Genomic DNA, 16715 nt, shown 5'->3' on the forward strand with positions numbered 1-16715 from the left:
ATAGGTCGGCGCGGCCGGGGCTTGGGCCGCGCCGCCCTATAGCTTGGCCACCTCGTGGCCCCACTTCGTGTGTTCTTCGGTCTTCCGGAAGCTCCGTGGAAAAATAGGGCCCCGGGTCTTCGTTTCGTCCAATTCCGAGAATATTTCGTTACTAGGATTTCGAAACCAAAAACAGCAGAAAACAGGAACCGGCACTTCGGCATCTTGTTAATAGGTTAGTTCCAGAAAATGCACGAATATGACATAAAGTGTGCATAAAACATGTAGGTATCATCAATAATATGGCATAGAACATAAGAAATTATCGATACGTCGGAGACGTATCAGGAGTCGTTGGTCCTGTCGGGGCACGGGCGTCCACATGGCCGTTTCCCCTTTCTGAATAAGGTGGTCAAGCCTACCCACGCCACGAGCTACACGCGTCTCAAGCATACCCTCACCGCCGACAGCCCCCAGCCTCGTCCCCGGCCTGCTCGTCCACCCCCCTACGATGTAAGTTTTCCTCATTTTCATCCTCCTTCCGGTTTTCCTTCCTACATGGCTAAGTGTTGACGAGATTCATTGTTTCTGAAACTGTAGCCTGAGTTCGAGGCGGCCTTCAAAGCCTGTAATGAAGCGTATCAGCAGGCCGCTGCGCAGTGGAATAGGCAGAATACGGCCTACATGGCGTATATAGGAGTAAGTTTGAATCTTTCTTCTCGCAAGTAGATGACAAGTCTCAGTTTGATGCTTTATTTCTGCAAAGCCTGACTTGTAACCTATCTTGCAGGCACTGATGACTTCTTTGTCTAGTGGTACACCGCCACCGGACCCCGTTCCCATGGCGGGGGACATGCCTATCATGCCATCGAGGGGAACTTTTGCACTGACTTACTACGGATCCACACCGGTAAGTTCTTTGCCAAACCCGTAGTTACCACTTTCCTTTGCCTCGCAAGTTGCTAACATGTAGGGAACATGTAGGGAATGGGATGCTCCGGGAACCAGGCCTCGCAGGGTGGGCGCGAGATCACACCGGTTCATGAAGGTGGTCGGTCTCCTGGGTGTTCTGTTGGTGCCTGTCCGTCGACTACTCCTGGGACTACTCCCGGTGCCTCTCCGTCGACTTCTCCTGGGTGTACTCCCGGTCCTTCTCCAGGTGGTTCTTCTGCAGCTTCTACCGGAGCGCAACCCCGGGCTTCTCGTTTCGTCAACGATGAGGGCGGACACACCCCGCCCGGGTCCTTCCTGCGCTAGTCGACACCGGGCTTCTTGCTTGCTACCTACTACTATGTATTTGGATGACATGGCACTCTCCGCTCACCTCTTGTATGCTACTATGTGCACCATGTATGCTACTATGTGAATTTTATGCTATTTTGGTGAATTACGGTGAATTTGGATGAATTTGGATGTATGAACTGCTGTACTGTGCAAAGTGAACTGCTGGAACGGTGAAAAGTGAACTGCTGGAATTAAAAAAAATTGAGCAGGTCTACGCCGAGGGCAATGCCGTCGGCATAGACCCCTGCTGCGACCATATGGTCAGGTATATGCCGAGAGCATTGCCCTCGGCGTAGACCTCCGCCTGGCAGCCGCGCGCAGCCTGCCGCGTGTCCCCTGCATGGCCCATGCAGACGCCGAGGGCCTGGCCGTCGGTGTAGACGCCGCAGATGGCAGCCTCACGACGCGCCACGTCGCTCCACGGCGCGCAGTTGGCGTGGCTACGCCGAGGGCAACACCGTCGGCGTCTGTTGCACCTCTGTTAACGGCGACGGCGCACCGTGGCCAGACGCCGAGGGCAGCGACGCCGAGGGCGAGGTTGCACCGTCTGTGTAGGCGTCGTACGCCGACGGCCAGGCCTACGCCGACGGCACGGAAGCCTACACCGAGGGAGTTGAACGCCGAGGGCATACGCTGAGGGCTGCCTTCGGCGTAGCCTACGCCGAGGGCCTGGCGTGGCTACGCCGAGGGCAGCCGGCCGTCGGCGTCTCCTCGGATTCCTGTAGTGTGAGGGTTTTCATTTGTTTTTTTTATAAAATATTTTTAGAATGGTGAGACGGTTGTTGCGTTCTCAAGTTAGAATAAAGTCCTTCACGTCATATCCTCGCTCTAGTGGCATACCTAGCGCCTACGGAGGACGTCCGGTGTTGTGTGTCCTCTGATCTCTCCAAATCTAGTTGGTTTATTTGCTAGTTAGTATGGTGTCATCACTAGTAGAAAAATGGGCATCCATCTAAGCCATAAATACCGGTTCCCTTACGAACCGGTACTAAAGGGGGCATTAGTACCGGTTGCACTAGTAGACCTTTAGTACCGGTTCGTAAGGACCTTTAGTACCGGTTCGTGTCACGAACCGGTATTAAAGGTTTTTCTGCTCCCCCACGCAGCTCCAACCCCCCCCCGTGGATCGCCTTTTTGACACTCGTAAAATAGAAAAGAAAATGATAGAAAATTCAAAAAATAAAATGTTTTCAGATTCTTGTATGTTATGCAACCTACTATTAGGGAAAATTAAAAAAATTGAATTTTCACTTTTTTTGCAAAAAAGTTTTGAAAAATGGTAAAACGGTAATAACTTTTGCATACGACGTCGAAAAAAAACGTATAATATATCAAAAAAATCCGTGGAAAAAGTTACATCCGATTTCACCCGGGTTTACCCGGTTAGCCAATTTTTAGATTCTCAAAATTCCAAATGAAAATATGAAAGCAGGAAGATTTTAGGTTTTTCCCAAAAATTTAGAATTTTATATTTTCTTTATTTTTTAAAAATTAAAATTAATAATTATAAGATTTTTTGAATCCCAGAATATTACTATTACTTTTAGCAAATTATAAGATTTTCAAATTTTCAGGTTTAAGGTTTGGCAAAAAAAATATTAAATTTTTTAAAAATAAATAAAAATAATACAAATTAAAAAGTTGATTTTATTTATTTATTCAACATTATTATTACATCATTACTTTTGTTTATTAAAAAAATTATTTGCAATACAAATAATAAAGAAGTGTGACATTGACCAACATGTTAATAGGATTGATATGATAGTAGTATCAACAACATGCGCGCGAAGCACTTGGAAGTGGGACGGAAAGGAACCCGGAAGTTAAGCGTGCTAGTGTTGGAGTAGTGTGAGGATGGGTGACCGACCGGGAAGTTTGACCAAGGGTAAGTAATTGACTAGAGATTAAGTGTAGTTAGAGACTAACGGAAATATTAGAAATTGTGAAAAAAAGGGAGTGAAAAAAAATGGATAAAAAAATTAAACGAAATAGCATTTTTGTGAAAAAAAATAAAAAAAAAGATCACCAGCCCCGCGGGGACCTTTAGTACCGGTTCGTAAGGAACCGGTACTAAAGGTGGGAGGCCTTTAGTGCCGGATAATTAGTACCGGTTCCAAAACCGGTACTAAAGGCCCTTTGGAACCGGTACTAAAGGGGGGGTTTTCTACTAGTGCATGTCTTGCTCTTCCTGTCCAAGGTTCTCATCGCTGGCTTGCTGATTTGGTTAAAACCAACCTCAACACAACCATAACTTATACATATATTTTACACTAAAGTATCAAGTGGGATCCCGAGAAAATCACACTTGTATAACTCATTTTGTGATTTCTAGTGCAAATTCTGTATAAAGTTTTACATTAAAAATTAGAAAATAAACTATAAGTGAGATTTTGGCGAGATATCACTTGCATCTCTATGGTACACGATTGGTAATGAACACAAGCAATATGCAGTACTAAAAAGAAGCAGCGCAGTTCCACGTAAATTGGTCCCTCCCTTTCAACGGTTACGTACAATTGTAGCTATGCGCGCGGTCTTAAACACGGATAAAGCATCAGACCAGCATTACTGCTATCATGGAGTATCCATATATAGCGGTATATCTGTATGGGTGTATCCATCATGCGTGGTTGCATCTGTAGCGGTGCTTGCAGCGCAAGAGAACACGCTGATCTAGCTGGGAATATTATTTGTAGGTGCAACATTTCCAGCGCACTGTTGATGTTTAAATCAGTTGGAACCTTTCATGTGAGGTGTACATATAGGTGTCGAAGGTGGCTGAAAGTTTGTCGTCGTCTATAGCCAGTGCGGGTTTTGGAGGCTTAGCTACATGCAGTTCTTTATTTTCGAACACCCAAAATTCGTATTTTAAAATTTTAAACAAATATGAAATAAAATTTTAGCCAATGATGTATGTTACAATAGTGTAAAATTTCAATGCAAACTAATTTGTATTCTAGGATATACGAAATTGACAAAATATGACAAATTTGATAGTCTTCAAATGTGCATTATTCACTATAAAAACTATCGACGACGTGGGCTTAGCCCAGTGGTTGGGGTCGCAGTGGCGCACCCCAACGACCGGAGTTCGATTCCTATCACGAACGAATTTCGGAATTGTCACGCCAAGTCCCGCTTCTACTATATCAAAGAAGTGTCTAGTTCCTCCTAGACATAGTTTTTTTTTTTCACTATAAAAATTATCACAATTTGTCATTTTCGTGTATCCTAGAATATGAAGTAGGTTGTATTGATATTTTACACCATTTGTAGTACACATCATTACCTATCTCTAAACTTTTTGTTTCGGATTTTTTGAACTTTAAAATACAAATTCTGTATATTTGTAAATAAAGGGATACATATAGTGGTATCGTTTTAAGTTTTCATCGTTAGCTAATTAAATCAAATGGATAATGCTCCTGCACGTAAATTCAGCAGTCTGTGAACCAACGACTGGCTACTTCTTCGGACGATAGCGACGGCCGACGGCTAGACCATCGGACGGTCGCCGTTGTGTTAACACGGCTCTCGTCAAACAGTGAGAGCATGGATGCACTTTTAGAAACTGATTTCGAAATCAATCGTCCAAAACCCACTGTAACGGCGCTAGACACACTTTCAGAAGTTGATTTCGGAATTAGGTTATTTTAGAGTTACAAGAAAACATTTTTTTCCTATAATTGATGCTATTTCAGTACTAAGCGCACAGTCAACATATTACCCAACTCAATTTACAAGACACATTTGCTAAAGGTTCAGAATTTATTCGATCTAGAAGCTTCTATGATTATATTTACCTAATAACACACTAGAAACACAAGCAAGATATATGTATGTTGGCTCCACGCGTTTTGGTGATCTCTATCATGATATTTAAGAATGTAAAAAATTATATAAACGGACACGATCACGTACAGTCAAAATACATACACTATATATTTTAGGCATCTATGAGAAATCAAATAGAAGAGAATTTTTTTACCAATTTATATTTAGCAAGAGAACTTTAGAATGATATACTAGTATTATTCAGAAACATTATAAGGTTAACTATGCCGCCTAAGTATGACATCATTGTACTCATTGGGACTATGGTGTGATAAAAATAAGTTAATACAAAGTATAATAGTTTAGTACGAGTATAAAATTGGGGATATTGTCATATATTTAATACGAAAATTGTCTCCTAGAAAGGAGGGTAGCTACCCACGTCTAACACCGTTTTGTTTAATTAACGGTAGGTTAAAATGAGAGTCGTGGCTTGTTGTACATGTCAGTGCTAGATCAGTTTTTTCTCCATTTTTTGTGACTTCCTTTGCAAGAAATAAAGCGCTAATCTCGATTCTCTTTTACCTCTGCTATTTTTTAGCACGTACATTCTGCAACCAGCTTTTCGTGTCAGAGATGATGCTAGTTGCTTTGTGTTCGTGTTAGAGAGAAAGAAAAAAAAGGTGCAGAAAGCTATATATATAGTTTTTGTTGTTATTGCTGACACATGCAAAAAAGAGGAGAAAAGGAAGTAGGTGTTTCCATTTTTCAAAATGAATAATTTAGTGTGGAAGCCTTAAAAAAAACAGAGTAGAAGTTTACCTTTTCTCGTGTGGCATGGGACGCATGTGGGCTGCTAGCAGTTGGAAGCGCCAAGGGCTGATGCATGTACGTACACCATGCATACTTTATACGTACGAACAGAAGTTTCAATGTTAGTTTACCTGGTGGTGTCTTCTCTAGAACCTAATAGTCTAGTCAGCTTTAAATTTGCAAAAAGAAAGTACTAGTCTAGCTTTGAATTTCCAAGAAGAAAATACTAGTCTAGCTTTAGGCAGTGATACTAGTTTAGCGTCGATAAGTGGTACCAGTTCGTTTGTCTTGGAATTTGCGAGCTGGAAAACCTTTACCAAACCGGAAATGAGAAAAAAACATATTTGGGCATTAGACATTTTGTAAGCTATACCATATCAATAGTCGAGCTAGTTGGTCAGTGTGGTAGAAAGTGCAAATAGGGATTGATAAATTTTATTGCAACTTGTCCCTTGTAACAATCTTTTTGTGGCTTTCAAACGACTGACACGCACAGAGAGCAGCAGCCCATTTTCTTTTGGTCAGACCACATGCAAGCCCCGACTGAGAACCGTTAACTAGGAGCTAGCTGCCTGTATGAACATGACAATAGAAGACATATATTATAAAACATATATCATTAGAAAACTTAGATGTTTTACTTTCTAATGATATAATTTCTATGGTGTATAATTGATATTATATTGACTAAATTGATAATCTAGAAATACGCGTAAGGCCTATAAACTGAGACGGAGGTAATACTGAGGTTGAAAGCCAAAATCAAGATGAAAATGTGAGGAATCCTCCTTCCAATGATTTGCAGCTGGCACTAGTGCAATCACATAATAATGATGGCAAAGAACAACAAAATGATGATCCTGCATACTACCTATATGAAAATCCTGGCTCAGGCCCTCGCTGTACATCACCATAGATTCTACCTCCATCCGTCTAGCCGTTCCACCTGTATGCCCGTCAATGCTATTAAAATGTCAGCATGGTGTGAAGCAGCGACTGGCTAGCTACTGGCATCAGCTCGACGATCGTCCGGTCGCCGTTGTGTTAGAAGGGTTCTTGTCGAACAGTCAGCATAGAGATAGGGTTATCGTCGCCTCAGTGTCTGCACTCTGCAGCAGGGATGCTCCGGTGCTCCCCCCTAAGTGAAGTTGAGGGGTCATATTGAGTTTTTTTTTTAAAGCGTTGGGCTAGCCCGAACCCATATCCAGCCCGTGTATACCCATATGTATGGATACGGTATATGTACGTGACGTTTAAAAAAAAAGGTGATCACGTGAGCAGTTAATTAAGATCTAATCCGCTTAAAACTCGCCGATCGTCGTGCATGTGTCTTCTGTTGCCGCGATCGTCGTGAGAAGAAGTTGTACTCCTCCGTCGTCGGAAACCCTAGCGCGAGCACGAGCTGGTGGTGGTAGGGTTGATCTTCCTCTCGGGAGGGATCGATCGGCCGTCTCCGCCGTCGTGCACGTCCCCTTCTGTTGCCGCGATCGCCGTGAGCATTTTACTCCTAGTTGGAACCCTAGCGCGAGCCCGACGCATCAACCGAGCTGGTGGGGGTAGGGTTCCTCTTCCTCCCGGGTGGGATCTGCCGCTGGCGCGCCGGCCGTCTCCGCCGTCGCCGTTGATCGCTCCAACCAGATAAGTGTTGGCGAGCGCGGCTAGGGTTAGGGCCGGCTCCTCTTGCCCTTGAGTGTGGCCTAGTGGCTTCTTCCTCCTCGGACGCATCGATCGACCCCTGTGGTGGGTGTAGGTTTACTCCGGCCGACGCATCGATCGATTGGTAGGTACGTACATGATAACTCACCTCTTGTTGGGTCATTTTAACTTGTGAAAGAATTTGATGCGGATGTACTGAATTTGAGATTTTTGTTGTAGCTAGGAAATGGATGAGACGATGTCCGTTGTTTGTGAGGTAGAGAATGTTCCTGGAATTGGAGTTCATGGAGATGAGTCAGATAATTCTAGAACGGGGCTTGGTAATGAATCTTTGTCAGGGAGGGAGAATATTTTCGTTGGTTCAAGGTCAGATAATTCCATGAGCTCAGAGCATGGGATGGAAGCAATTATTAATGTCAGTGTATTTGATATATTCAATTTTTTTCATGGAAAGCAAATGCGAAGGATAAATGTTTTAACATTGTCATGTTATCATTGAATATGTAGATGGACGACATTGACAATGATTATGAGAGAGATATTAGTGATGATGTTGAGTTGGATGAAAACAGCAATGAGGTACATGTAGTGTAATTGTTATTTGATATGCAATGAAATGAGATTACCATTACAAAGTGGGAAACATGTAATGAGGTACATTTACTTGTTGTCTTTAATTTTTGCAGGAAATATTTGGACTTGAAAATGTGTATGACTATTATGGTGAATCCGACATGGAGAATTGTTTTTATGATGAGTCGAGTAGTTGGCAAACATTATGTGGAAGCAAAGCCGTCGAATAGCAAGGAGGTACGTATTGGTTAATTATTTGTGGAAACCAATTTTTTTAATAGCCACATAAAAAAATTAGAGTTTGACTCGCTATGTTTTTATGTGACAGTCCCATGTTGATGATGGTGATGACGCGAACCTCCAGTCAAGCTTGTCAGGCAGAGGATACGATAGAGTTGTACATGATGATAAAGGAGATGACTTTTCCTAGTGAAGAAGCTGCATTCGAATTCTACAACAGCTATGCCAACGATAATGGATTCAGCATCAGATTGGATAAGGTCAGATATAGCAAAAAAATTACGAAACATAGGCGTTACGGGCGTTTTTTGTGTTCAAGGGAAGGTGAGCGTGATCCAAAGTTGATGACCGAAGAGGGACATAGCCGGAGGCTCGGACCACTTGTCTCGATGCAATCGTGAGGCGCACATGACCGTGAAGCTGAATGAAAAACTTGGTGTCCGGTATGTTGATAGTTTTGATGACAAGCACGAGTCATACGTTTGCAAGAGCGGATGAAACACCTTTTCTTTGGTCGCATAGAAAAATCAGAGATCATCAGAAGGCTGAGATCTTAGCTATGGGAGCTGCAGGTATTAGGAAGCACACCATAATGGATTCCATGATTAGCAGAAGTGGATGGTATGGCGGCGTTGGGTACGTCCGACGGGATATGTACAACCTTTGCGGCAAGGAAAAGAGGAAACTACTTGCGAAGGGTGATGCTGCCACGACCATAGGCATTATGCTCAGCAGAAAGGAGAAGGACCCAAGTTTTTATTTCGACTATGACTTGGATGAAGAAGGACGGCTGAAGAGAATGTTCTGGTGTGACTCGCAGTCTATACAGGACTATGAGGACTATGGAGATGTGCTTGTGTTTGACAAGCACGTACAAGATGAATCGCTATCGTATGCCATTCATACCTTTTGTTGGTCCGAACAATCACCGTAGGACTACGGTTTTTGGTTGTGCCATAGTTTCGGATGAGAAAGAAGAAACTTATGTGTGGTTGCTGCAAACATTTCGAAGGCAATGTGTCGAAGAAGCCTTTGAGTGTAATTACGGACGCCGACTCAGCGATGATTAGGGCAATCCGCACCTGTATTTCCCGATGTCTGGCACCGCATATGTTCTTGGCATGTTGAAAAAAATATGAAGATCCATCTCAGTCACAAGTCGTTGGGCGAGTTCCGGTCTATGTTGTACTATAGCACGTCCATAGCCGAATTTGAGCAGAGATGGCAGGCTTTTTTAAAAAGATGGAAGACAGAGAACACGGAAATTTGGTTGAGGAGGATGTACAGGAAGAGGCACCTGTGGGCTGCAGCTTTTCTGACAGAGGGTTTTTGGCTTGGTATGAAGAGCAACCAGCGGAGTGAAAGTCTGAATTCCTGCCTTCACCTGCACCTTGATGGAGAAATGACTTTGGTGGACATGATATTGCACTATGAGAATTGCATTACCCGCATCCGTGAGAACGAGGCGCATGATGACTGCACGGCCTCACAGACATTACCTGTGCCCGTAACAAGCTGCAGGGATCTGGAGGTATTTGCTACCCACGTGTTTACGCCGGCAAACTTCTATATATTGCAGCTAGATTTGAGGTCAGTTGGCGGCATAGTGACTTTGGAAAGAAAGCTGGGATGTGGGTCCGAAACTTTTGTCGTGGCATGGCATAATAAACCAAAGAGGCGAGTTCACCGTGGAATATACACCGGGAAATCCTAAAGAAACTATAAAGTCCAGCTGCAGGAGAATGATTCGAAAAGGACTCCCTTGCAAACATATATTCCATGTTCTATGTGTTACGCAAATATCTGAAATTCCAAAGTGTTGTGTTCTTCGTCGGTTATCAAAAGACGCAAGAAATGGACTGCCTGCTAGGCGAACGAGTGATATGTTTGGAGTAGGTTGGTCGGGTACAGCGGATAGAATTGAATATAGCAAGGTCGAGTTTGTTATCCTCGCAAGCTATGCATGCAAGCATGCAAACACCCAACACTTTGGGCTCGATTACGTGAACAGTTTAAAGGACGTGATAGCAAAGGCGATTGAGTACGACAAGGAGGGTACGGTGGGTGCTGTTCCGATTTGTCTAAGCTCATTAGCAGTTGAACATGTGGAGGACCGAGAAGGAAACATGGTTAAGGTCCAGGATCCTATTAAAGTATCGAGCAAAGGTACACATAATTCAGATGATGACAACCGTCCCAAGTCTAAAAATGGAAGACCTCTATCGTACGACGAGCACAAAATTAAGTGCGGGGCTTGCAAAGAGCCAGGTCACAACCGGCACAGCAAGAAATGCAAACTTAACAACAAGTGAGTGCCTATAAGTTGTCCTACTTACATAATTCAACAAAAGTAGCATTTTATAATTAGCATGTAATTTCCAATGCAGGTAGTACAAGAACTGCTACCATTATATATGTACTGGCGGCATCAGCAGTGGACTCATGCATCATCTTATGTTGAATGGCAACTCTTATAGCTTGTACACGAAGATTTTTCCATGTTAAGTTGCATTTAATAGTGGCCTAAGTAGTGAGCATGCATATCAGTACACTGTGATAAAATCAATAGCTTTTCAGGTCTACATGTAACTACAATCAGCACTACTAATTAATTATGCACGTAAACAGTTAACGTGGCCAGCTGAAGTTTTTGAAATATTTTGAAGGTTTAGCCATTATTCAGTAAATAAAACAGAAATGACAAATAAACATTAATTCAGCAAATGTTTCATCATTATCTCGTGGGTTGGGCTCCGGGGACAGGCTTTTGGGTTGGGTTTTTTTGTGATTGCGTGTTTACTGGGCTTTTTTACCGGCGGGCCTTGTCTTTCATTTTGTTGGGCCGTTCATATTTAACTCTGCTTCAAGCCTCCCATTCCTGGACCGGTCGGTTCTTCTCCATTCCCTAGTGTCGACTGTTCTTCTCCTCTCCTGGTCAACGTCGGAGCTTGTGGAGGTGGCCGTCTGAACCGGCGGTTGCAGAGAAGGGAACAAGGTAAATCCAAGCAGATCTGACGGTTTTAGTACTCGATCTAGTGACTGTGACGCTTTTCATCAATTCCTTGTCAGAGGAAGCCCTCTTTTTCTTTCCTTTTCTATCCACCACCCGGATCCGGAAGTCCTTTTTTTGTATGTGCACGTGCTGTGCGGTCCTACTGGTGTGGTCCTTTTCTCGTACTTGTTTTTTTGTCTTTGTCTATGTATTACTTTCCCCTACTTTTCTATCCCTATTATTTATGCTGGGTCCTAATGGAGCTGTTCTCTGTATGCAGCATGTGTGTTTAAGATGAGAAAAATCCTAAAACTTCTCCTCTTACTTTTCCTCTTACTCTTAATGGGATTATGTATGTTTTAATATTTTTTTTATAGCATCACTTATAACCATTTTAAATTGTGGTCTGCATTTCTTTCTAGTAACTATGGTCTGCATGAATTCTTAATTAGATTGTTACTTTAGGGTTTGAGTCTAATTTATATTTTTTGCACTTCATAATGGTTTAGGATTTATTTGAGTAACAATATGAACAATGTAGTAAACTAAGCATTCAGATGTTGTTCACCTCTTTTTGGTATGCAGAGAAATTATGATATTTCATTTTTTTCCAGTGTACTCAAGAGTGTTGTTCATTTGTTGAATATGGTTTCTCGTATGAATTTAGATATGCCCATTTGTATCATTTATAATAATTTTGTATTCATATATTAGATGAAGTGTCCAATCTGTGGAAACCGTGATGGTGGTTGCCACATGAAGCTGAAGGAACCAGAGTTCTTACTCGCATTACTATGCGTACAAACTTTGAAGAATACTCTGTAAGTTATTTTGATATGCTTGTTGTGTTACTGGTGTATTTAGAATCCATTCCCCATTTAATTTTCAGATTGAACAAACATCACAAGTGTGTGACTGTTGTTGTTATACATCAGTATCATTTTGGTGGATAGAAGAACTGATTGTTTTGTATTATAGCACATATATTTGAATAAAGAAATTTTTGGCGGTTGGCTTTTTTAGGTTTGCTAGCTTCATTCTTTGCTGGAAATTGTGGTGTTAGCTTGTAGACAGTACTGTAGACAATGTGAAATGAGATCACTTCACACAACCAGCAGATTTGCATTTTTATTTAGTATCCACAATCTTAATTTGCCATGCAGCTAAATATTCTATGCACGGAAAATAGGTTTGGAAGATTACTAATGTGAACTTTGTTGCAGAACATCCCTTGCTATGTTAGGAAGTATATCAACAAGTCTACTGGTAATGCCTTGACTGTTGAGTCTGGGGACAAGGGTGTTTTGCAGTTTCTGCTGGACAAGATGGACAAGAAGACTCGTATTTTCGGTCCTGACTACAAGAAATTCCTCACTGATTATGATATGCATCTGAATGAGAAGATAAGATTTGATATCATAGAGGAAGAAGAAAATGTGTTTGTTACTGCACTAGACATTGAAGATTACTCCAAGGAATTATTCAAAGGTAATTTGCTGTCACTTTTTTGTTCATCTGTTGTTTGTGTTTAACAAACTGCTCTTTTTATCATGGATTTTTCTCTCATTGTTTTTTCCTGCAGAAGTTTTTTATTTTGAAGGAGATGCTAAATCCATCTTTATCTCAAAAACTGTTGAACTTAAAAATTCTGAGATCATCAATATCAACAGCCGTGTTTACGACCGTGGTCTGGGCCTTGGCGGTGTTTTTGTACATCGCCTATCTACATATGATGTTGCTTCCAATGCACTGGTAATTTCCTTGATATATGTTTTTTCTCGTTCATTTTTGAATGATTGTCTTTTTGATGTGGTTTTTTTTTTTGATTATATCACAGCGTATCCCGAAGACTATTGTATCTGTTCTTGACGTTCGTCGTAGTGGTGATATCTACTTTCTGAGGGGTGAGGATGATGATGACAGCCATGCTGTCTACTACACATCCGTTGATGGCAGAATCAGGTTTAAGTCGGGTTGGAGCGACTTCTGTGTTAAGAATAACTTGGTGGCTGGCCTGTTAGTCCTGTGTTTGTTCTTTAAGATGGAGGGCATGCTTTTTATGTCTGTTGATGTGACCGAGTGATTACTTCACGTACTTTGTTATATATTTCCAGTAAGATGTAGGGGTTTAAGTTTCAGACGATGAACCTACTGTTTGTAAAGTGGTGGATATGTTCACTCTGGTGTCTTTTGTGCTAATCTATGTAATCGTCGCGACTATTTGAACTACCTCTCTCTTTTTATGTGAAATTGTATGTTCTTTTGCTGAACTTCAATAATCATGGAAGGATTACTATGTTTATTATGTTTTTATGAGTGATTTGTACTGAACTATGTTCTCTTTTTATGAGTCAATTAACTCAATTCTTGTAAAGCTGATTTCTACTGGGTGGCTTCTCTTTTATGTATCCTATTTTTTTCTTCAATTTTTTCTATATTATTGTTTGCTTTCATGTTGGTTCTCTGTACTATAGTTTTATTCTTTCCTATAATGTTTCACAATAAATCGTAATATTTTCGATTCTATTACAAATTTGTGATAACACAAAGAATTATCTTTCCTAAATGATGTTAAAATAATAAACCAACAATTTTTTTTGCATGCGTGGATGTTGAGCTTTACGTGGTGGGTATAGCATGTCTTGGGCCGATAGAGTTGGCGGCCCAATTAAATATAAAGCCTAACTCGATGGGCCGTTTCTATTTAACAAAGTGTTCCCTAACTCGCCGTTAGGGTTCGTCTGTGTTGCCTATGTCTCGCCGCGGGGGTGATCGGCGGCTGCACGCGCTCGTGAACTCATCGGATAGAGCGGATCCGATGGACGGCGACCACGGATGGGCGAAGCTTACATCTGTTGTGCATTACAACAGAGGGAAGATGAAGACTGCGGCAGCACATACCCTAGTTGAGCCGGTTAGTACCTGATTATTTGCTGTTTTTTAAAAGAATTCTTCCATAACCCATAATCTGATATGTTGAAATATAGGATGATGACGAAGGCATGGTTCAGTTTGTTGATGTTTTGCCGCAGTATGAATTTGATCCATTGTAATACGGTATTGAGAAGAACACAAAGAACAGGTGTGGCCACTCGGTGTTCCCTGCTCGCCGTGTTTGCAACTATCCGAGAAGATCAACAAGGTGCAGAACGAAAATGAAGACAAAGAAAAAACCTTGAAGATACAATTGAAAATGCAGAGAAAAGTGTTGAAGTCTAAGGACAATATTATTTGCTTTCTAGCAACAATGTGTGTTGCAATGTTTGGGTTAGTAGTAGGAATAATATGCAAGCATTTCAAATAGTTGTTTTATTTGCAACATATTCAAATTAGTCAGGTGTGTAATTGGAAATGTCAAGATGAAAAAATGGTACTGTGTTTGCAGCTGAAAAAAAATCATCAAACAACTATAGTTTTTTTATTTCCAATGATGTGGTCATGTCAAAATATCATGCAAGTGTGTTTCGGTGTATGGATGAAAAATTAAATGTGGTTTCAGATGAAATGGAAGTGTGTTTTTGTTTGTACCTGAAAAATGCTACTGTGTGTGAGTTTGTAGCTGAAAAAAGGCTACTATGCATATCCGTTCGGAACTTTAGCCCCATTTTTTGAAGCAACCTATTTTTCGACCTCCTCCAAATGTCCTCAAAATTTTCACACATGGTATGTAACACAAATAAACATGGAATGTGATGATATTTTTATCATTATCAATATTTTTGAATTAGGATGTGGCGAAAAGGGTTTTATGGTGAATATGAGTCTAACTTGCACTAAAATAGATTCAAACACCTTGGATGGGGCCAATATTCTTGTAGAGTGAATGGTGCAGGCATGTGCAAGTGTGGCCTCACCCTAGCATGCCCATCTACCTAATTGGCCCCAAAAATACATGTTTCCGCTTAAAACCCTATGTTTCGGGTGTCTGGGTGCAACTAACCATGGTGTACCCCACAATATTCTTGTAAACTTTATTTTTAAATGTTTTTTATTAATAATTGATATTACATACATGGGAGCCTATAAAAAAAATTGAGGTGATTTAGAGATGGTCGAAAAAATCACTTGCTCTACGACGGACCGTTTGGTATAACTTTATCCCCATTTTTTAAGCAAGTGATTTTTTCGACCTCCTCCAAATCACCTCAAATTTTGTAGACATGTTATGTAACACAAACAATCATGGAATGTGAAGATATTTTTCATTTTTAGATATTTTGGAAGACCTAGTGGATGCTCCATGGTTGGGAGGTGCCGATACAAGGGTTTTAGGGTCAAAATGGGTCTACCATGGCCTAAAACATACCCAACCACCTTGGATGGGGCCAATATTTGGCACACTTGTGCATGGTGGTGTGCCCCACCCTTTTTGGATTGCTCTTTGTAGGTTGGTTTTTGCATTCATGGTGATCCCATGGTTGGGAGGTGCCGATACTAGGGTTTTAGGGTCAACATGGGTCTACCATGGCCTAAAACATATCCAACCACCTTGGATGGGGCCAATATTTGGCACACTTGTGCATGGTGGTGTGCCCCACCCTTTTTTAGTTGCTCTTTGTAGGTTGGTTTTTACATTCATGGTGATCCCATGGTTGGGAGGTGCCGATACTAGGGTTTTAGGGTCAAAATGGGTCTACCATGGCCTAAAACATATCCAACCACCTTGGATGGGGCCAATATTTGGCACACTTGTGCATAGTGGTGTGCCCCACCCTTTATTAATTTCTCTTTCTAGGTTGGTTTTTGCATTCATGGTGATCCCATGGTTGGGAGGTGCCGATACTAGGGTTTTAGGGTCAAAATGGGTCTACCATGGCCTAAAACATACCCAACCACCTTGGATGGGGCCAATTTTTGGCACACTTGTGCATGGTGGTGTGCCCCACCCTTTTTAATTTCTCTTTCTAGGTTGGTTTTTGCATTCATGGTGATCCCATGGTTGGGAGGTGCCGATACTAGGGTTTTAGGGTCAAAATGGGTCTACCATGGCCTAAAACATACCCAACCACCTTGGATGGGGCCAATATTTGGCACACTTGTGCATGGTGGTGTGCCGCACCCTTTTTTAATTTCTCTTTCTAGGTTGGTTTTTACATTCATGGTGATCCCATGGTTGGGAGGTGCCGATACTAGGGTTTTAGGGTCAAAATGGGTGTACCATGGCCTAAACATATCCAACCACCTTGGATGGGGCCAATATTTGGCACACTTGTGCATGGTGGTGTGCGCCACCCTTTTTAATTTCTCTTTCTAGGTTGGTTTTTGCATTCATGGTGATCCCATGGTTGGGAGGTGCCGATACTAGGGTTTTAGGGTCAAAATGGGTCTACCATGGCCTAAAACATATCCAACCACCTTGGATGGGGACAATTTTTGGCACACTTGTGCATGGTGGTGTGCC

Source organism: Lolium rigidum, chromosome 5 (assembly GCF_022539505.1).
Source record: "Lolium rigidum isolate FL_2022 chromosome 5, APGP_CSIRO_Lrig_0.1, whole genome shotgun sequence".
Taxonomy (NCBI): domain Eukaryota; kingdom Viridiplantae; phylum Streptophyta; class Magnoliopsida; order Poales; family Poaceae; genus Lolium; species Lolium rigidum.